Genomic DNA, 20,779 nt, shown 5'->3' on the forward strand with positions numbered 1-20,779 from the left:
GGATGATGAAGTTTTTGCTTTTTTTTTTTTTTAATTTTCCTACTTCTCCTTTGCAGGAAATGACTTATTATGTCTGCCTCCTATACTATCCCGTTAAATGTCTTAGGCCTGAATTGGCCCCTGCTTCTAAGTGCTAGGAAGTCCCAGGAGAAAACCCGGCAAGCCCGAATAAAACCATCCTCGGGGTTTTTGGAGGCAAGGGCATCAGCAAGATTTGGACAAATAACCTGCAGGCTCGGCGTATGTTACAATTCTGAACTCCCTACCAAACTCCCCGCGAAGCCAGCCTTGGTGCCCCAGGGCCGGTGCTGCCCAGCCAGTCCACTGTCTCATGCAGCGGGAGGCCGCGGGGACTCCACTCGCCCTGCAGCCCCGGCGGGAGGCGCCTGTTGGCGGGAAGGATCAGAAGGCAAAGCGAAGCGGGTCCCGGCGGTCCGCGTGGACGCTACTACCTTTCCGCGTCCCGGGTCTTGCGTTCGGTCGGTCCCGGCCTGGCGCGGGTGGATGACTTTTTACCACCCAGGGAGGAGCGCTTGGTCTTTCGAAGCCTGGGGGACTGTCACTTAGCCCCTACCCGAAGGGGGCAGGAAGACTCCCCCGCAGGAAAGCCAGGGAACTCACGCAGCCAGTGGGGTCTCCCTGGGGACGGTAACGGCCTGGGGGGCGCTGGCAGTGTGAAGCCTCGGGGATCGCCACACGGCGCCGCCCCAGTCCCCCGACTCCAGGGGCGCTGAGCTCCTCCCAGCCTCGTCAGGAGGGGGTGGAGATCCTAGCGGCCCGAAGCGAGTCCCAGGGGAGGAGCGGGCCGAGGTGCCGCGCCCGGAACAAAGGCCCACAGCGGGGTCCTGGAGAGCGCGGCTCCCCGGGGGTCGGGGCTGGTCCGCTCCCATTCGCCCACCCCCTGCTCCTCCCCTTCCTCACTTCCCTCCCAGCGACCCGCCCGCTGGTAGCCGGAGCAGCGCCAACTTCGCCAAAGGTTACCAAGTTGCTGGGCGCGCAGGGGTGGGAGCTGCGTGGTGTGAGGAAGAAGAGGCGGAGGAGAAGGAAGGCTCCCCAGGCCCTTTGGGCGCCGTTCACGAATCCGCCGCCGCTGCCGCCGGAGCGGGGAGGGCGCCTGGCAGGACCGCTCGTTCACTCGCTGCGCAGGACGGCACCCGTCTGGCGCCGATTCCCGCCCGGCGTGCGGAGCAGCCGGGCCGCGCCTCCCTCCCTCCCCGCTGCCGCCCCCGGGAGGGCGCAGAGCCCGGACCGCGCGCGAGCCGGAGCCCCTGAGCCGCTTCTGCCGGGGTCTTCCGAGAGAAGCGGAAAGTTGCGAGCGGATGCTGCCAGCGCCGGACCCGGGAGATCCGCGGGGCCTCGGATCCGCCCCGGCCGGAGGAGGCTCGGCGGCCGGGTAAGTGGAACGGCGGCGTCCCGGAATCGCCCCCGGGGCCCGGGGGAGGCCGCCCTGCCGTGCGCCTCTTCCCCCACCCCCAGCCTTCCCAGTTCGGGATCGCGCGCCAAACTTTGGAGGAAGAAGGGTGCGAAGCGGGGAGTGAGAGAGGAAGTTCCCAGCAGGGGGAAAACTCCACGCAGGCATCCACAACTCCCAGACGCGCTGCACCCAGATTCACGCTGCGCTGCCCGGTGCACACAACTCACCAACTCTCACCCCACAGCCACACGGTGCACACGCTCGGGGCACACGCTACCCGGACCATGCCCACGCCACGTATAGACATTTGCAATCCAGGGAACGCGAAGGTTTGATCTTTAAACCAGGCAGTTCTCGTGCCCTTCAGATAAACCTTTGTCTGCTTCACCCCAGCCTCCCAGTGAGAGGGAGTCCCCAGGGCAGGGGAGGGGCTCCCTTGTCTTTGGAAAGTCGTGGCGGGGACCCCGAGTGGAAACTTGGTGTCTGTCTGGGTGTGCGCAGCCCTTCCGGAGGCGAGGCCGGGAGAGGAGGGAGTGATTCGTAATCGCAGACTCGGCGTGCTGAGCTCCGGCAGTGGCAGCGGAGTGGAAAAGGCAGGCAGGCCGGTGCCGGGCCGCTGGGGGGTGGCCATCAGGGGGCCTGCGAGGGAAGTGGAGACCCTTGCCTCCAGCGGATGTTCTTCCTCGGAGGGGCTTCCAGATTGGCAAGCGGTAAAGAGATTCTAGCCCTGGGAGTGTATGTGTGAGGGGGATTTGGGGTTAAGACTCCAAGGCCGTGAAGAAACCAGAGAAGGTTCCCTGAAACCTTATTTATTTTCCTTGAACCTGCAGATGTTTTCAGTTTCTGATGTGTGGTGTCCTGGGGCCCAAGGATTTTGCTGGGTGTAGCACAGTGCCTGGCACATAGTGGATACTCAATAAATAGTTCCTTGGTGAATCAAGACACCAATAATTAACACTGATTATGGGCTCAACCACTAGCCAACCCCCTGTGGGCCATCTCTGGGTTGGATCCTGAGTGGCTCCAGGGAGCTCTGCCCAATCTGTTTGGTGAAGTGGCCCAAGCAGCTTGTTCCCCTGTGCTGACCTCTGGGACTTGGCGTCTTGTCACTGGCGTCTGCTCCCCTAGGAAGGGCAGCATTCTTGCGTCTGGCTAAGTTGGAGGTGGTTTGGGCTTTCGGTGGATGACATAATGTTTGGGGAATTCACTGTAGTCCTGGAAGCCCTACAGGCATCTTGAGCATCCACCTGGGATCCAAAAGAGGAGTAAGGGTCAGTATCAGAGACAACTCCGTGACAGCCTGGCTGGTGTGCCTGGGACCTACCACATCTCTGCATGGCTCAGAAAAGACTAGAGCCCTTTATGGGAAAGCTACAGGATCTCACCTTCTGTGAGAGAACTCCTATCTAGTGGCCATCCTTTCCTCCCCTCTCCAGGTTTAGAGCATAACTTTAGACCTGTAGTAGGGAGACTTCGATTCCATCAACCCTTCCGTCTCCTAGCTAGGGGAGAGGGGTGGGGTAAGTGGAAGAAAGACTTGGGCCCCGCTGGCGGGCATGTGCTAGGGTATAGCCATGGAAACAGTGTGGAATTAGCTGGGAGAAGGGGGCATCTGCTCTTCTTTGGGGCTCCTGCTGGCCTGGCTGGAGATGAGTTTTATGAAGCTGTGTCCTCCAGCAAGAGCATAGCTCCGTAGTTGTGGTGGCAGCAGGTGGAGGGGCAGTCACACACAGTGTCTGCACTGAGCCCTGCTGTGGGGTCCTCTGTGCCAGCTGGCATGAGCTTCCCAGAGGAGCAGAAACAGCCCATGTTCCCGGAGCTGGGATTGCAGGCAGTCTGGGGCGTGGTTCCCTACTGTGGGAGAGGAAGTGTGCCAGGGTATGGGGGTGGTTGGGGATGTAATTGCAAAGCAGTGTGCCATTTCACACCCCCACCCCCATTTCAAGCACTCTGATTAGGTTCAGTGAGCATTTCAAGCCTCTAAATGGCCATAATGTGGAGATAAGCAAGATGTGTAGGCAGTGCCAAGGACTGTGGCCCCAGCGTGAGAGAGGAGATGATCTGGGCTTGGTCACCCCCAGTTTCAGGTTGAACACTGCAGCTGGTCCCTTCCCATATCACCTTTCCACCTTGATTATGCCTTCTGTGACTCGAGGCTCTACATACATTATCTCGTTAAGCTCCTATATGCCTATGAGGTTGGCATTTTATCTCCACTTTAAATATTAGGAAACTGGAACTCAGAAAAGTTAAGTAATGTTTTCAGGGTCACACAGCTGGTGAGCTAGAGCCAGGATTTGAATCTGAACGGTTTGACTCCAGAACCCAGCCAGGCTGTCTCTGAGTTCCCTGCTGGTTCTCCATGGCTACAGAGAAACAACGCTGGTGCCACTTACTAACATGAAGTTGTTTTGTGGGTGGGGAACCTGGTCCCCGGGCCTCTTTTTCCACACACCCTGCCCAGTCTGCTCTACACTGTGGGCCCAGGGAGTCAAAGGCCAGGTGGTATTCGGCTGCTGGAGACTTGCAGGGGATCAGGAGCCAGGAAGGGATTGGGGAGGGGGGTTCAGAGGTGAACGCAGGGAGATGTTGCAGTAATTCAGATGAGAGATGATTAGCTGCTTATCTAAGTGGGGACCAAGCTGCTAGTTGCAGCCATCCTCAGAGGTGGGAGAACTTTCAGGTAAATGGAAACATCCTCAAATAATTAGTTATTATATTCCTTTCCCTTTTTGGCCTCTTCAAGGAATCTCTTACCTGGGGAAATCAGCCTTTACCTGCCTCATCCTGCTGTCACTTAATGGTGAATATAAAAGGCCACGCTGTGGCCCCCTTCCCCCAGGGCCACATGCCCTGGCAGGGCCACATTTCTCTCGGTCTCTATTCCCCAGGGGATGGGGCAGAGCCACAACAGCCAGAGGAGGTGACAACCACACGGCTGACCTGGCCTGAGCTTATGCTTTCCCATGCACCTTCCCCACAGAGCGACAGTGTCATCGTCCCACCTTCCAGATGAGGAAACGAGGCTGAGTGCCAAGGCCACGAAGTCGGAAAGGGGCAGCGCTGGGGCTCACAGGGGCTGTGCCTGTGCTGGTGGTGTCTTCCCCAGGTGGGAGAGTCCTTCTAGGGCACAGTGGCAGACCTGGGTCTCATGGCCCCATGGGAAAGCCAGGGAACTGCAAACCAAGTGGCCTTAGGATACCTCCATGGGCATTTAGACCTGGGGCAGTGAGCTTTCAGCCTGGTTGGTATTCTCTGCCAGCCCGAAGGCTCACTGGGGCAAGGTCCCAATTCCTCCACCACTACCCCCCGTGTCTGCCCTGAGAGCTTGTGATATAGGGGTCCATAGGAAGGGAAGAGCTGGCACCCTTAAATGGAAGCAGGGAGCAGAGGTTGTGCACTGCCCAGCTGGCCCCTTGCCATCTTCTGCAAAGCCCACCCATGTGTTCCGAAAGCCTTCACCTTAGAGAGCTACAAAAACACCGAAGCCCTCCCCTCCACTATTGCAGAATGCACCCTGCTGCCCAGGGTGGAGTTGGGAGACTGGGTGTGGGAGCCCGAGGGCCACGGGCTCTTCTCTCTGCTCCCCTACCCCGGCTTCCCCCCAGTGTCTGACCCATGGATTTGGGAGGATGGAGGAAGCCCGTGCTGTGAAGCTGGAAAGCAGGGGAGCAGAAGGCATCTCAGCTGCAAGGAAGCAGGACAGAGAGGCCTCTGGCTTTCACTAAGTCATGCAGGACAGGAAAACAGCTCTCCTTTTCATTCCATACTTGCCACCTTTCTTCTCTGGTGCCTAAAGAGAGGATAGAAATGGAGCTTGCCTGCACTGCGTGTGTGGATCCCACAGCTAGGTGTGGGCGTCCCCGGCAGGCCTGGACGGTTTGTCCTGGGCTCGAAGGTGAACACGCTTCTGTTTCCATCACCCCAAATCTGGCTGGTGCTCCTGGGCCCCCCACCAGAGCCCCTGACCACATTCACACCTGTCACTTCACGTCTGCCCCATCCCTCCCGCTTGATTCACCCTCAGCCTCCTCACCTGGATGGCTGTGTGCTGAGGGACTGTGGTTTCCCTGGGCCCTGGGAAATCTATCACTGGGGTTCAGAGGGCTCTCTGAAAAGGATTTGGAGGAAAACTGTGGAAAATAAATAAGCCAGCTCCTGGCTCAGCCTCTCCTGAACGCCACGAGTAAACAGCACCCTCAGAAGTTCTGAGGTGGCCTCTCGTGGTTACACCTGGCTCACTGGCTGCCTTTCAGCCCACTTCCCTCCATCCTGTCCCCTCCAGTCTCCCCATCCCCCCCCCAGTCCTTCCTCCGTGAATTTGGGAGCCTCCAGCAGGGAACACACCCACTGCTTGCCAGTCCTTGTCCCACAGGGACACTGGAGCAAGGAACGGGAGAAGCATGTGGAGAGGCCTGTGGGAGGAAAGGCCACCTGGGGATTCCAGCTCAGCCGGCAAAGCAGAGCCCAGCTGTCGATTGTTGAGTTTGACTTTGATGGTAGAGAATGGTGTGGCTTTTCTTTCCAGTTCTGTGGCATCTGAGGAAGCTTTGCATCTTAAAGATCAGTTTGTGGTGGATGGAACAGAGCATCCGTGGTGGGGACCCACCTGCAAAGAAACCCTCAAAAAAATAAATTTACCTCACTGGGGGCTTCCCAGACTAACAAAAATGTCAAGTTTCTTTGCTTTGGGCAGGAGTCAGATAAGCTCAGGTGGTGGCAGTGTGTTCTGGTTTGCTAATGCTGCCATTATGCAAAATACCAGAAATGGATTGACTTTTATAAAGGTTGTTTATTTGGTTACAGAGTTACAGTCTTAAGGCCATAAAGAGTCCAAGGTAATGCATCAACAGTAGGGTACCTTCACTGAAGAAAGGCCACGGGCATCCGGAAAACCTCCGAAGCTCGGAAGGCACATGGCTGGCATCTGCTGATCCCAGATTGTGTTCTAGCTTCTCTCTCAGCTCCTGTGCATTCTTCAATATTTTTCTCTTGGGGTGTTTTATCCTCTCTTAGCTTCTCCGGAGCAAAAGTCTGCTTCCAACAGCCATCTTCAAAATGTCTTTCTAAGTTGCAGCTCCTCTTCAAGATGTCACTCTCAGTTGCTCTCAGGTCCTTCTGTCTGTGAACTCCTTTATACAACTCCAGTGATCCAATTAACACCCACTCTAAATGGGTGTTATCCAATCAAAGGTCTTGCCCATAGTTGATTGAGTCACATCTCCATGGAAACAATCAATCAATAGGTTCCAACTTGATCAACCCTAATATGTCTGCCCCCACAAGATTGCATCAAAGATAACAGCGTTTTGGGGGACATAATACATCCAAACTGGCACATGGTGTAAGGTCACACCAGTGATATCAAGGCATTCAAAAGCATGCATATGTGTTAACTTGTCTGTGGGACAGGAAGCAAATTTGTGGTAACTTAATAATTCTGATTGATTTGGTTGACCAACTCTAAAACCCAGCACCTGGTAAGAAGGAGGAGGACCAGGGCTCTAGGTTAGGGGCATTGCCCTGGTGGGTTCACAGCAAGGGTTCCCACCTCCCAAAGAGTGATCAAGGGGGCTGTCCATTGTATGTGGTTAGCGAACCCCAAAACCTCTGTGATCTGAGTAGTGGGGTGCCATCTCAAGGCCTTGGGATCTGCCTCCAGGGAGAGGAGCTATTTTGTCCTGCTGCTGCCACCTGCCTGGGAGGGGAATTGTGGGGTGAGCCTTTCAGTCTGCAGCCTTGTTGGAGAGGGGCTGGTGGGCTGGCCTGCACACCCATGTACGCACAGACCATCCACGCATTGTTGTGGGCAGAAATGTACAAATACCCTCCCGCTCACACACTCATCACACACTTGGAAACAGGCATGTTGCAGATGCCTAGTAACACATTTGCAGGCACAAGAGCACATACATATACCCACAGATACACAAATAGGACACACTCATTCAGAATGAAGTTATGTAGTGGTTAAGAGCCAGATTCTAATGCCAGTTCAAATGCCGGTGGTGCTGCTTCATAACTGTGTGGCTTTGGGCAAGTTACATAACCTCTCTGGGCCACAGTGTCTTAATCTGTCAGAGGAGGGTAGTGATAGTATCTCCTCAGGGGTCTGTAAGTGAATTAATCCACGTAAGGAGTTTAGAAGTGTGCCTGCACCTGGTGAGCGCTATGTGTATGTTATCATTATCATTTGCCACCCACTCCCTGCCCAGGGAGTCACAAGCCTTCTCCAAGAGACACCCACAAACTTGTCAGTGAATGGGATCAGTCCCTTTCTGAGCCCCGATTCTCCAGGAAATGTTGCATTCACTTTACTAGAATCTAATGAGAATTTACTGGAAAGAAAATTTCATTTTCCTTCCGGAAGCTCATTGTTTTGAAATAACTTGGGCACAACTCCACCAAAGAATCACCAAGGTGATTTCCTTTAGCAGGGGTTTTCACACTAGGCTCTGTGGAGCCCCAAGTCCAGAGGCCTGATGGGAGGGGGGGTCTCCAGGCCCTCTCCATTTTAGCCATTCCACGCATCCAGCTTTAGAGGAAGTGCTGGCTCATAAGAAGAGTCCGCAGCTTACTGTTGGAAAGCTGCCACCTCCAGGCTGAGCCACTTTCCATCCTGCAGGTGCGCCCACTCCTGGTCATGGGAGATCAAGTGTGCAGGGCTACCTGAAGGCTGGTCCCAGGCTCCATTGCTCTCCTCTCCACATCCCTCTTCTCACTTCCTCTCCAGCTGTCTCGCCATCTGCAGGATTCTGGAAAGGGCTAACGTGTCAGAGCCAAAGCAGTGCTATCCTGGGAAATATTTTGAAAACAAACCGGGCCACCCCTCTGCCTGAGGCTGCACTTATTTTCAGCAAGGAATTTCTCAACTCAGACGACGGGGGGGGGGGGGGGGGGGGGGGGGGGGGGGGGTGGGTAGGGCTGCAGGCTCCTGGCTTTGCTGTGGAGCAGGGCCCGGGGCTTGCCAGGGAGGCTGGAGAGCACCCTGGGGGCCTGTCGCTGCAGGGTAAAAGCACAGACAGGTCAGAGGAAGCCCCAGCTTAAAACCTAGAACCTGTGAGCCAGAAAGGGGAAGTCGCTCCTGCAGAAGTCAGGCAGCTCTGTCTTATTTTTCCTCTGAGAGATGCTATTTCTCTTTCCCCTTCTTTTTCCTTTTGAATCTAGTAACAGGTGCCCAGGGACAGGGCTTAGAAATGGGGGAGACAGGATAACCTCCATTGTGCACAGAAAGTATTAGTAATAGCACTTGGCATACCTGGCACTGTCTGAGGGACTTTTGGGCATTTGCTCATTGAGTTCGCACAGGAAGCTCACCAGGTGGATGCCGTTACAGGTGTAAAAACAGCCAGACAGTCACGCTATGAACTCCTTCCTGATACCACCTGTGTGTGCATCTGTCCTGTTTGAGGCTGAGCCGAAAGGGGAAGTGGCACTCATGACTGTCCCTTAATAACTGCGGCCAGGGTGTGCCGCTCGTTTCTGGCCTGGAAGCTCTGTCGAGGCTCATGTCAGAATAGCCAAGTGTAGGGCAAGTGGAAGTTTGAACCTCAGTCGTCCCCAACCCAGCCTCTGGCACCCACAGGCTGACCTGCTCAGGGCCCTAGAATAGGATTTTACAAAAAAATGGCCTCTTTTTTTTTTTTTTTTCATAACAGCTTTATTTAGATATAAGTCACCCACCCAAAGTGTTCAATTCAATGGTTTTTAGTTTATTCATACAGTTGTGCAACTGTTGTAATTGACCGCAATCAATTTTTTTTATATGGATTTTATTTTGTGGAGCAGTTTTAGGTTTACAGAAAAGTTGCAGAGAATGCAGAGTTCCCATATACCCCCACCACAATTTTAGAACTTTTTCATCATCCCCATAAAAAGCCCCATATCCATTAGCAGTCACTGCCTCCCCCCTGCCCCCACCTCCACCCCCATATCCCACCTGCCACCAGCCCTAGGCTGTCACTAATCTACTCTCTGGCTCTAGGGACTTGCCTCTCATGGACATTTCATGTAAATGGTCTCATTTATCAATCCGTGGTCCTTTGTGTCTGACTTGCCTCCTTCATGTAGCAGAATGTTTTCAGGGCTCTTTTGCAAGGCTGGCCTTCTGCAAATGCTGCACCCCCTCTGCCCTGACCCTGTCTCAGGAGGCCACGTAGAGGGCAGCAGGAGTGACCCCACCCAAGAGCCTGCACCCGGGGAAGCTAGGAAGCAGAGGGCTGTGCCCAGTGGCATCGTGGGGCCCTGCAATCATGCAGCGAGTATTTGTTGCTGCCCTGCACTTGGCGCTCCAGTGCTCCAAAGCATCCTTATTTCTCAGGCACACGGCCTGCTCTCTGTAGCCTTTCCAGCGGCCCAGAACCCTCTCCCCTTCCCTCTTTTCCTCTGGCCACCTCCCGGTCCTCCTCCGGCCTCCGCTTCCATGGCACGTTCTCCTGGAGGCCTCCCCTGACCCCAAGCCCTGGTCAGTGGGCCTCCCCAATGGCTGCCTGCACGCCCCTGTCACGGCATGTTACTTCACCCTATTATGACGGCTTGTTTGGTGCTCTGGGGTCTCCTGGTCTTGCCAGATGTGCTTGGCGGGGGCAGGACAGTGCCTGCCTGTTCACCTCTGTGTCCCTGTGCTCAGCACAGTCCCTGGCAGACAGTGATAGGGAGGGTGGCTGGGAGCCAGGATGGAGGAGGGGGACCCCCCACCCCACCCCGCCAGGAGCTGCTGGCTGGGAGGATGAGCTGGAGTCTCTGAAGCTGAAAGTTAGGAGTGATTGCTCCTGGGCAGAGGTGGTGAGTGGGGATCATGGGGAGTGGGAGGGGGCAGCTGACACATGGGCCTGTGCCATGTGTGAAGTGGAGGAAAAATGGAGAGAGGGACCCAAGCCAGATGGTGTCTCGTGGACATTACCGTATGGGCCCCAGGATGGGCCCGGGCCCCCCGAAAGGCCCCCTCTAGCCTCACCCTTTCCCTGCCTTCCCACTGGTGCCCCTTTGAATTACTTGGGCTGGTGGATGGTTGGAATATGGGCCTCACACGCAACACCACCAGCAAGGGACGCCCAGTCCTGTTCTCAGTGTGGGCGACAGTTAAATCTCTTTGGGGTCCAGTCCCGACCCCCAGGCAATGGGGGTGCATCATTTTTTCCTGAGCAGAGAGAAGGAAACCTGCTTGGTAGTGGCTGCCTTGGGGGTGGGGGTGGGGTCAGGGAGGAGCTCCCCTGTGGTTCCAGCTCCAGCATTCAGAGCTGTCTCTGCAGAACTCAGGGGTCCCCAAGTGCTGGCTCTTGCCTGCACACCTCCCACCACATCAGGGTGCTGGCGGGGGCATCACCTCCAGGTTCTGTGTGCCGGCTCATGCATGACACTATGCAGGATGGGCTGGGGAGTGATAGGAAGCACCGTCAGGCTGGAAAAGGGAGAGGAGACTGGTTCAAGGCCAGCTGTGATGAGCCCGCAAAGGTGGCTATGAGGGGGACCCAGGAAAGGTTTCATGGAGGAGGTGGGTATTTGGTGCCAGAAGGGAATCCAGGTGAAAGCACGGAGATGGGGAAGTTCAGATCACATGCAGGGAATGGTGAGGAGCTGGTTGGACTGAACTGTAATTTATAGGATGCGTGAAGGAGAGAAGGAGATGAGGAAGGATGCATTCGTAGTTATATACGTAGGCTCTAGAGACAGGCTGTCTATGTGGGAAACCCTGCTGCCACTTACTAGCTGTGTGACCATGGCCAAGTTGCTTAACCTCTCTGTGCCTCAGTTTCTTCATCTATAATGTGGAGATGCTAACAGTACCCACCATATGGTGATATGAAAATAAAATTAGTTTTTATATAAGTGTTTAGAACAGTGAGCACTTAAGAAAGGTTAGCTATGAGAATTTTTTAAAAGACTTTTTTTAAAAAATGCAATTAGAAAGGTAAAATGAGGTCAGATCATAGAGGCCTTGAATATCATACTTTCTATTTACTGAGCACCTGCCAAGTGCTTTACAGACATGCTCACTAAGCCTCATATAACCAGCAAGGTTATTAGCAATAATTTCATTTTACAGATAAGGAAACTGAGGCTCAGAGAGGTAGAGTAACCTGCCCAAGATTACTCAGCCAGGAGAAGTCAGAAGCAGTCATGAAACCCAGGTCTTTCTGGCACCTCTGTCTTTCCTTGGGGTGGAGATTGGAGAGCCATGTCAGGGGCTGTATGGGGGACATGCCTGGGCTGGGGTTGCAGCCGGGCGCAGAATTTGGGTTCCTGGCGCGGGGAGAGCAGGAGGTGATAGGGGAAGGAGTGAGGCAGGACAAGCCTGGAGGGCGGGAGGCGGAGAGAGCACACAGCTTGCTGTTCACAGCCCAGTGCAAGCCACTGAGTCATTTTGGGAAAACAGACATCACCGAGTCTCCAGTCTCGCCGTCTGCCACCCACCTGCCAGTCTGTCCTCCTTGGTCTTCCTGGTGGCTTCAGTGCCCAAAGCCCTGTGAGGGGGCTCTCACCCCAGGCACCCACTGCTTCCTGCCCTGGCTTCCCTTTCTGAGCCTCCGTCTCCCACTTTCTCCCCTGTCCCTTCCCTGCCCATGGTCTCCATCTGAGTGCAGGAGCTTCTGGAAGCGATCATGGGTATGGAGAGGTGTTCCGTGCCAGGCCCCTAATCAGGTGCCGGATGGGGAGGGGACAGCTCGTGAGTCTGTGTCGAGTGTTAGAGTTACTTTTCCTTTGAGAATAGTGCCTGCTATTCTGTTGGAATCACTTAAAAAAAATAAAGGCTGGTTAAGCTATGTGCCCTGCACTCTGCCACGTCCTAGAGGAGATTCAGAAACAAATGAACAGAGGCCCCCACCTCTACCGGGGATAACTATTGAGTACCTGAGAGCTCTTTATGTACTGAACATCCACAGACAGAGAGTTTTATTAGCATCAATCTACTTGCACGGGGTAGCCCCATTTTCCAGATGTCATGCTGAGACCTAGAGAGGTTAGGAGACTTGTCCAACCCAGGAAGGGGGTGGAGTGGGGGGGCTGATCTCCTCTTCACCACAGCCTTGCTAGGGAGGTACAGTTATCCCCACTTTCCACAGGAAACCGCTGAGGCTTAGAGAAGTTTTCTGGCTTGCCTGAGCTCCCTCAGCCAGAAAGAGAGGAACTGAGAGGGACAGAGGGGCATGCTTTCCCTGAAGGGTGGGGAGAGCTGGGCTGCTCTCTGACGCTGAGCAGGCTGCCCTCTGTTCTCAGTCTTGGCTTTCTGATTCATTCTGCAGTCACATCCAGAGAGAACGATCCTCTGGGGTGGGAGAAAAGCTCTTCTTTCCCTTGGGAGATGAGTCACCATTTTTCCTGGCACACTTTTGAAGCCAAAGGGGCCCTCTGCCAGGCCTGGGGGCAGGTTCCCTCTCACCCTGGAGCCAGCCTCACCCCAGCCCTGGCAGTGCCCCCGGGGCAAGGGGGCCTGGAAATGCCTCCGTGAGGCCCGGCTGATTACCCAGCATGCAGCACTTTGTGGTTGCTCCCTGCAGGCAGGTCCCGGACGCCCAGAAGTCTGTGGGGTCTGCAGCCTGCAGGGGTCCCCCATCCCCTTTAATGCCCAGGTAGTTGTCTCCCAAGCACCAGTCCCAGGTGGTTGGTGTGCCCCCCAGTGCCCTCCCCAAGGGCTTCTGAGAATCTCAAGGAAGCTAAGCCCTGTCCTCCCACCCTCATCTTCTATCTCAGGCCCAATCACTACGATAATAACTTCTGAGTGTTGTCACCTTTCTTGCAGAGAAGGTAAACTTTTAAGCTAGGTCATAGGGGGGCAGTTTTGCTTCTCACTGCCCCCAAATTTTCCTTTCTGGGATAGGATTTTGGTTTTTCCTCTGCTTAAATTCAAAGCCCTGTTAAAGGGACTATTCCAAATCCAGGAATCTAACCTCAGCAAAATTTTGCCTCTATTTCTACTGGTAGGAAACTGGTGCCTACTTTTATTTCAGTTTAGTTTTATTTAATTTTATAAAATAAGTAATATATGCCCATGGTACAAAATTAAAAAGGTACTTATATATGGTGCAGTCTCTTTCTCATGCTGACCCAGACACTCGGGGAGCTCCGCAGAAGCAGCTGGCATTATCATTCTCTTGGGTGTAAACTGCTTTTAAGTTGTCCAGTTTTAAAATAATTAAAATCCTACTCTGTGTTCTGCCATTAGGTAAACTGAGGCACCACCTGGAAAATAAGGGGCGATGGAAACAGTGCAGCTCTGCCTGAGGACTGTTACTATGATAATTGCCTATCAGCATTGCTGAGTGGTGGCCCCCTCCCAGCCAGCCCCCACCCTGACTCCCCCTACACAGCGCAGAGGGAGGCCCAGCTGGCTCAGGGTTACCCCTGCACCCCCCCCCCCGGCTGTCCCCTGTTCCCCCCTCCAATCTGGCTGGGGCCTGTGGGCTCAGCTGATGTCGTCAGGGCCAGGCTGCTTGCTGAGAGTTCCTAGGGGTCGATTGGGGCTCCCGTAGGAAGGGCCCGCCCTTCTCCACGCCCATCCTGCCTGTGACCAAAGACCACCCCCCCCCAGCCACTGCCCCCCCCCCCCCCTCCAAAGCTGGAGAGTTTAAGTGTTTCCCGCAGACCGGCTCTGAGCCACCAATTGAAAAGGGAGGTCCATGCAGCGTTCACTAACAGTAACATTGCCTCTGTGGCACCCATTTTCTGTGCATTGTCTTTAGTCTTCACGGCAACTCTGTGAGGTGTCATTGCTGCCCCTTGGGACAGAGGAGGAGTGAGGCCAGGCCTGTGTGACAGCCACCTGCCTGGGTGACACAGTAGCAAGTGCTCAGCTGTGCTCCAAACCTGGCCCCGTCACAGGCTCCTCACCCCACCGCCAGGCTGCCCAGGAGGGCCCTGTGTAAGGGCCGTGAGAGCAGCCGTGTGGGGTGCAGGGAGGGTCCCCCTGCTCCCACAGGAGGGCCGGCCTGCGGCTTCTCTGCTGAGCCCTTGGAAATGCCTCTGCGGGGCCCCTGGGCAGCACCACTCTGTGGGCCCAAAGCAGGAGTGTTGGAGTTGCCGCTGGGTGATGTCTGTGTTCCCCTCCCCTGGGCTGCTCCCCCACCCCCCCGGGTCTGACCTTGGGGTCCCAGTGTCAAGGGGAGGTTCAACAACATAACAGGTTGTCATCGGTCCTAGAACAGATCCCTTCCCTCCCTTCCATGTTTATTCGGTGCTGTATAGCGACTGCCCATCCACCTTAATTCTAATACAAGGAGGACAGGGATAAATCTGGCTGGAGGTAGCCAGATAACTGGTGCTGGGGGGGGGACTGTGCTGGAGGCTTGCCCTCCAGCTGTTTGGCCTTGACAGGTCACTTAGCCCTCGGAAGCTCTGTTTCTCATCCAGGTAGTGGAGGAGAGGGAGTTTAAGAACCCAGCCTTCCCCAGGAGGCACGAAAGAGCTGAGGGAGAAGGTGGCAGCTGCAGGGGGGTCAGTGCTGGTCCCCTGGGGGACTGATTTTGACTGTGGAACAGGATCAAGGAAGGCTCCGGGGATGTCTGGGGTGTGGGCTCAGCAGTAGGGATGGCCAGGAAGGATCGGCAGGAGGTGGCGTTTTAGGCAGGCACAGCCCTGGGCTAACGGCGCCTCCCCTGCCTTCTGGAAATGCCTTCTCTTTTCTGTATTTCCACAAAGAATCGACCCTCCGCTTCGTATTTGTTTAAGCAGTAACTGTATTGTATTTATAATAGTGGTAAATTGTGAGCATGCAAAATTCAAGCAAAATGGGTACATACTGATAAAAAAGCAGCAAATCACCCGCAATTTGGTCCACAAATTTCTAGACATTTCTCTAGGTACATGTACTAGAAGGTGGAGGCAGTGGAGGGACAGACAATTATAAGAACGGGAAAAATACACAATGTAACTTAATTTTAGGCCAGCATTGCAGAGTGGTTGTCTGCCCCAAAAGCAGAGCTAGCAAGGATTCCTTACAAAAGTGTGCCCGCCACACCCTTCACCTGTGAAGTAAATTCACCAGGATTTTAAAACCTCACCAATTCAGACGAATAACAAAAGGGGAGCCAGTCTAAATTATATTTTCTGGCTCCAGAACAGTAGCTTTCATCCTTTTTTGGGACCAAAATCTCAGACACAAATACACACATAGTGGAAACAAAAGTTTTAATGAAACTCCTGTTTATCCTCACTGTGATGCACTCTGATATTTTCTTGTCTTTAAAATTCTCGTCTATTAAAAAAATAAAAGTTTGTCAGTCCTACAAATTGCTTTTACAACCTGCAGTTTGAGAAATATCACTCTAGAATAGTGATTTTCAAACTTTAGCGTGCATCGGTGTCACCCGTAGAGCTTGTTAAACCAGCTTGCTGGGTACCTCCCACCCCTGGGATTCTGAGCTGGGGTGGGGAACTGGAATCTGCATTTCCACCAAGTTCCCAGGTGACTCTGGTGCTGCCGGCCCTGGGGCCCCACTTTCAGATCCACCCTCCCAGAATATTTTTTAAAGCAATATGTTGCCTTGGCAAAGACTGTCTGGGGATTTGCTTTGCTGAAGAGATGAGAGTCGCTGATGACTACACATGAATTGTGGGTCTCTGAGAATTTTGAGGATGCCAGCCAGGCACTGTCTTTGGGATCTTAAAGACCACCCTCCTGGAATCCAGCTCGCACGATGAACATAAAGTGCTGAATGTTGAAAGGTCTGCTAAGCAGAGGAACACTTATGCCCAACCTTGGTTGAATGACCTGACTCTCAAACCCCAAACCCACGGACCATAAAATCCTCCCAGCCTTTTGGAAACCACTGTTCTTCTCATGGGCCGTGAAAAGAACCATTTACCATGCGAATTTAGCTTTTTTGTCTTTGTAAAGGTAGGGCAAGCATAGCCACCGACAGGCTGTCCCCACCAGCTCTGGGATGGGATCTGGGGGTTTTACTCGCTGCCCTGGGATCCCCAGCTTTAACCGGAACCTTTTCCTGGCATTGCAGCGGCAGCCCCGGTTTTCCAGACTGCCGAGACTGGCCTGCATCTCACGCTGCCTCTATTCTCCAAACCAGGGAACTGTCAGTCCCCAACCGCAGTCCTCTGTAGCCGCTGCCTCCACCCCCCACCCCCAGCTATGCTAGCTTGGCCCCCACAGCCCCCTCTCCAGCCTTCAGCCCTCCAGAAGCCAGTCTTTGGCTGGGAGCAGCTTCGCGAGGGAGGGAAGTGCTAAATGGGCACAGAGCCCCTCTGTTACATTAACAATGGCCCTTTTATGATGGGGTTGGGGCCCTTCCAACTGGAATTTGGGGAGCAGGAAGGGTGCCAGCCCACTGGGGCTGCCATTTCTGGGATGTGAGGTTGATTTGGAGGCCTCAGCCTCTGTCTATCCCCAGACCCTCATTCTTTGGGCCCTGCCCCTCCCACCCTAACTGGGGGGGGGGGGGCGGTTCAGGGCGCCAGGAGTGATTCGGTTCAGTCCAATTCAACAAATGTTTAAAAAACAGCTCCTGGGCCCTGAGGTATGGTGCTCAGCCGTGGTAGGGAATAGTAATAATTGCTGTGAATTCAGTGCTGGTTACAGTCAACCCACCCCCAGCTACCCCACCCTCACCCCCACCCAGAGTCACTAGGGAGTTGACAATTCAGAGGCCTCAGGATCTCCAGGGGCGAGCCCCAGGCACTGATATTTTTTAAAAGTTCCCAAAGTGATTCTGGTGCCCAGTTGGCATTATGCACCTCCAGCTTCTGACAGACAGGGTGCTAAGTGTTTAACCGGTAGTCTCCCATTTAATGAGGTGGGTGCTTGTAGTGGGCTGAAATAAAGCCCCCCATAGATGTCTTGCCACACCCCAGAACCTGCAAGTATGTTTATGTGGCAAAAGGGACTTGGCAGATGCGATTAAAGATTTTGAAGTACAGAGATTATCCGGGATTATCTGGCTGGGCCCAAAATAATCAGGTGTCCTTAGAAGAGGGAGGCCGGGGGATATGGGACGAGCGAAGAGGATTGTCAGGGTGATGCAGCCTGAGAAAGTCTCCACTGGCCATTGCTGGCTTTGACAATGGAGGAAGGGGCCATGAGCCGAGGAAAGCAGGTGGCCTCCAGAAGCTGGAAAAGGCAGGAAATGGATTCTTCCCTGGAGCCCAGGCCTGCCGGCACCTTGGTTTTAGCCCACTGGGACCCATTTTAGACTTCTGACTCCAGAACTGTAATGTTGTGTGCTGCTGTGTTGTTTTGTAGTAATTTGTTACAGGAGCAATCGGAAACTACTGCAGTACTCTTACTAGCCCCACTTTACAGGTGGCCCACTTCATGGGAGAGGCACGGGGAGGTGGGGTTGCAGTCAGGGAGGGCAGAGCTGGAGTAGGAGGGACGCGGGTGTGTCTGACCCTTATCTGGTGCTCTCTCCACCTCACCACACTGCCCCCTTTGGAGCCAGACAGACACAGTTCAAATCCCAGCCCTGCCACGTTCTTTCCGTGTGTCGTTGGCTAACGGTAGGCCCGTCTGGCCAGGGGCAGCCTGCAGGGAGGGGAGTGGAGACCATTTGGAAAGACAGAGCAGGCCAGGTTGTCCCCAGGGATGCCGGGGACAGTATGAACTTGATTCTGGAGGAGCAGAGCCCACAAGGCACTGTCCCTGGTCTCCACTGCATCTCACGGTGGCTGCCTCAGACTTTTGGGTCTGCTCTGTCTTTGGGCTCAGAGCTAATGCCACCACCCTGCTCCTGTTTGGAACCCCAGGATTGGGCGAGGAGCAGCTCTCTGCCCACTGTCACCACACCCAGTGACAGCCGCTTATCTGGAATGGCTCCCATTTCTGGGAGGCCAGCAATGGCCTTGGATCTGCAAAGCACGTTCCTTCCAAGACTCTCCAAGAACCCTGTATTGGGGCCCTGCGTATTTCTTAGAGAGGGAGTGTAAGATGCAAAGAGATCCAGAGAGTCGTCCAAAGTTACACAGCCAAGTTGGTGACAGGTCCTGGAAGACCATTTTCTGGCCAGGACTCTGATCTGCCCACTGCTGTCCAGCTCCCGCCTTCTGGCTAAATCTGCTTGCTCAGCAATAGATCCAAGTGGTTGAACTCATGGACTATGGAGCCAGACTGCCTGGGTTCAAATCCCAGCTCTGCCATGTAACTGAGGGCAGGTTGCTTTTCCTCTCCTTACTTTAGTTTCGTTATCTGTGTATTAGTGTATTAATCAGGGTTCTCCAGAGACACAGAACCAACAGGAGACTTTAGGTAGATAAGTGGATGGATAGATTGGTAGGTAAAGATTTTTATAGGAATTGGCTTATGCAACTGTTGAGATTGGGAAATTCAAATTTTGTAGGGCAGGCTGCAAGCTGGAAACTTGGAAAAGGTGATTCTGACTTGGACACATCTAAACTGGCAGCAAGCTGGAAACTTTGATGACAGTGAAATTGTATTCTCCAGGAAAAGCAGGCTGGCTGAAGAAGACACAGAAATTCTCCTTTCTGACTGCTGTAATCCTCAATTCTGCTTTAAGACCTCCAACTGATTGGATGAGGAGGCATCCTTCATTGCCAAGGGCAATCTCTTTTGTTGAGTGTAGATGCAATCAGTCCTAGGTGCAATCAACTAACTAGAGATGTTAATCCATCTATGAAATACCCTCATAGTAATAATCAGTGCTTGCTTAACCAAACAACTGGGACCATAACCCAGCAAGGCTGACGTGTGAAATTCACCACCACAGATGGAGATGGTGAAAATAGTGTCTTCCTTCCTCATAGGCTTATTCTCAGGTGCTTGAAACACCTGTTACCAGGCTCTCCCAGTGCAGGGACTTTGTCTTTTCCTCCTTCTCTTCCCCATGCTTGGCCCAGAGCAGGTGCTCAGCAAATGAATATACTTGTTGAAACTAAGCTTTTACCATTTGGAGGTTCAGCATGAGCTACTTTCCCAAATATTTTCACTTAAAATTTTTTCCACCTTAGTTCTCTCATCCTGTCCGATCAGCCAGGTATACCTGGGTCCTTTGTGGTTATAGACACGTCCAGACAGAAGTAGTGGAGACCCGTGGGCTGAGACCTCCTGCTCCTCTCTCCCACCCCTGCCACTCCTGCAGATACGGCCTTGGAATGGGGGGGGGGGGGCGAACTCCCTGGTAAAAAAGAAAAGAGGCTGGGGTTCCTTTTTTTATCACAAGGAATAAAGCCCTTTCCTGCTGTAAACAGTACCAATAAGTAGGGGCTCAAGGAAGCTGTGGGACTGCGGACTACCCCAGATGATCCAAATCCCTTGACCTCGACATGAAAGCCAGTCTATTGGCTTTGGTACATGAGATGAAAATTATTTGTGTCTTCAGCTTCACAGTGTTCTGTGGTTTGAGGTGCTGGGGAACTGGTACAGTTATCATTTCTGTCAAGCTCCCCTTTGCCTGGGTTGGGTTAGGTGCATCAGAGCTCCTTAGACAGTCATTCAAGTAACTATTAAGCAGTAACTGTTTACAAGGCAATGGACTGGAACATAGCCCCAGACACTATTTTTATTCCAATGTACATTATAAGTACAAGGTAATGAATAAACCTGGTAAAAATGCAAAAAAATACAAGAGGGTATTAAGTGAAGGTGAGCCCCCATTCCCACCCCTACCTCCCAATCCTCTGAGCCATTCGACAATTTCTTGTTTCTTGCTCTCAGAGACATTCTCAGCGTGTACCAGGATTTTTTTGCAGAGTTGGTAGTATACCACACACACTCTTGCAGTTTGCTTTTATCACTCATGTCTCAAATAGCATTTTATATCAGCACTTACCGAGCTGCCTCTGTCTTCTTAATGATTACAAGTATTGCAGTGATAAATGTACCATCATGTATTTAACTAGTCTCTTATTAGCAGGCATTAAAGTCATTTTCAACAGTTTGCAGTTATAAACAGTCTACTGTTGGGTATGTTCTGGGTTGCACCTCTGCAAGTACATCTGCAAGATTAATTCTCAGAAGTGGAATTGCTAGGTCAATGAATATTCGTATTTAAAATTGTGATTGTTTTGCCAAATTGTCCTTCAAAAAAGGTCCCTCAGTCAATACTGTGAGAATCTTATGTTTTAGTCAGGATAGGCAAGGGTGTGCTGCAGTAACCGTTAGACCCCTGCATCTCAGTGCCTTAATGCAATAAAAGATTTTTTTTGCTTATATTGCATCTGATGCATGTTGAGTGGCTCTCCACGGCTCAACTCCGGGATCTCAGTTGCTTCCTTCTTGTGTCAACCCATTTGGAAAATGTGGCCTCCAGTGTTATCATGGCAGGGGAAGAGAGGGCCAGGGGAATGTGTGGGATAAATTTATACATATATATATGATATAAATATGGCATTTTAACCATTTGAAGTATATAATTCAGTGGTATTAATTACATTCGTATGTACCACCATCACCACTATCCATTT

The 20,779-nt window shown here is 53.1% G+C and overlaps 1 protein-coding gene across 1 annotated transcript in view; it reads left to right on the forward strand.

Annotated features, from left to right (window-relative positions):
* The first annotated feature begins 772 nt into the window (after window positions 1-772).
* CHST3 (carbohydrate sulfotransferase 3) overlaps window positions 773-20,779 on the forward strand; it is a 40,168-nt gene continuing 20,161 nt past the window's right edge. The window contains exon 1 of the mRNA XM_037804068.1: window positions 773-1,393. The gene's annotated coding sequence lies outside the window, so the exon portion shown is untranslated. The remainder of the gene's footprint in view (window positions 1,394-20,779) is intronic.

Source organism: Choloepus didactylus, chromosome 15, assembly GCF_015220235.1.
Source record: "Choloepus didactylus isolate mChoDid1 chromosome 15, mChoDid1.pri, whole genome shotgun sequence".
NCBI classification, from domain to species: domain Eukaryota; kingdom Metazoa; phylum Chordata; class Mammalia; order Pilosa; family Megalonychidae; genus Choloepus; species Choloepus didactylus.